Raw genomic sequence first — 1,740 nt, forward strand, 5'->3', positions numbered from 1 at the left:
CTCACACACACACAAACACGCACAAACGCACACACACATACATTCTTCACCTCTCGACTCCTACCTATTAGTCGTCTCTCACGACAGACAGGGCCTTCTTGCCTCGGCCGTGTTCTTATCTCTGCAAGCCGAACTAACACACACACATACTCACACACGCACACACACTCACACACACACACACGCACACACGCACGCACACACGCACACACACATACTCACACACGCACACACACACGCACACAAACACGCACACACGCACACACACACATACACTCTTCACCTCTCGACTCCTACGCATTATTCTCCTCTTACGACTGGCAGGGACTTCTTGCCACGGCCGTGTTCTTATCTCTGCAAGCCGAACGGACACACACACATACTCACACACGCACACACACAAGCACACACGCACACACGCACACACACACATACACTCTTCACCTCTCGACTCCTACCTATTAGTCGCCCCTTACAACTGGTAGGGTCTTCTTGCCTTGGCCGTATTCTTACCTCTGCAAGCCAGACGGAAACACACACATACACATACACTCACACACGCACAAACACACGCACACACGCACACACACATACACTCTTCATCACTAGACTCCTACCCATTAGTCGCCTCTTACGACAGGCAGGGCCTCCCTGCCACGGCCATGTTCTTATCTCTGCGAGCCGACCGGACACACACACACTCACACACACACATACAAGAACACACACACACACGCACGCACACACGCGCACACACACATATACACTCTCCACCTATCGACTCCTATCCATTAGTCGCCTCTTAAGACAGGCATGACCTTCTTGCCTCGGCCGTATTCTAATCTCTGCGAGCCGAATGGACACACACATACATACACACACACTTACACACGCACAAACACACACATACCCACACACGCACACACACACACACACACATACACTATTCACCTTTCGACTCCTACCTATTAGTCGCCCCTTACAAGAGAGAGGGCCTTCTTGCCTCGGCCGTATTCTTATCTCTGCAAGCCAAACGGACACACACACAAATACACACACATACTCACACACGCACAAACACACGCACACACACAAAGACACATACACTCTTCACCTCTCGACTCCTATTCATTAGTCGCCTCTTACGACAGGCAGGGACTTCTTGCCACGGCCGTGTTCTTATCTCTGCGAGCCGAACGGACACACACATACTTACACACACACACGCACCTACGCACACACACACGCACACACGCACACACACACAAATACACTCTTCACCCCTCGACTCCTACCCATTAGTCGCATCTTACGACAGGCATGGACTTATTGCCTCGGCCGTATTCTAATCTCTGCGAGCCGAACGGACACACTCACTGACACACACACACATTCACACACACACTCACACACGTACGCACACACGCACACACACACACATACACTCTTCACCTCTCGACTCCTACCCATTATTCTCCTATTACGACAGGCAGGGCCTTCTTGCCTCGGCCGTATTCTTATCTCTGCAAGCCAAACGGACACACACACACAAATACACACACATACTTACACACGCAAAAACACACGCACACACACAAAGACACATACACTCTTCATCTCTCGACTCCTACCCATTATTCTCCTATTACGACAGGCAGTGACTTCTTGCCACGGCCGTGTTATTATCTCTGCGAGCCGACCGGACACACACACACTGACACACACACACATTCACACACA

This window comes from Diabrotica undecimpunctata, unplaced genomic scaffold (genome assembly GCF_040954645.1).
Source record: "Diabrotica undecimpunctata isolate CICGRU unplaced genomic scaffold, icDiaUnde3 ctg00000583.1, whole genome shotgun sequence".
Classification (NCBI taxonomy): Eukaryota; Metazoa; Arthropoda; class Insecta; order Coleoptera; family Chrysomelidae; genus Diabrotica; species Diabrotica undecimpunctata.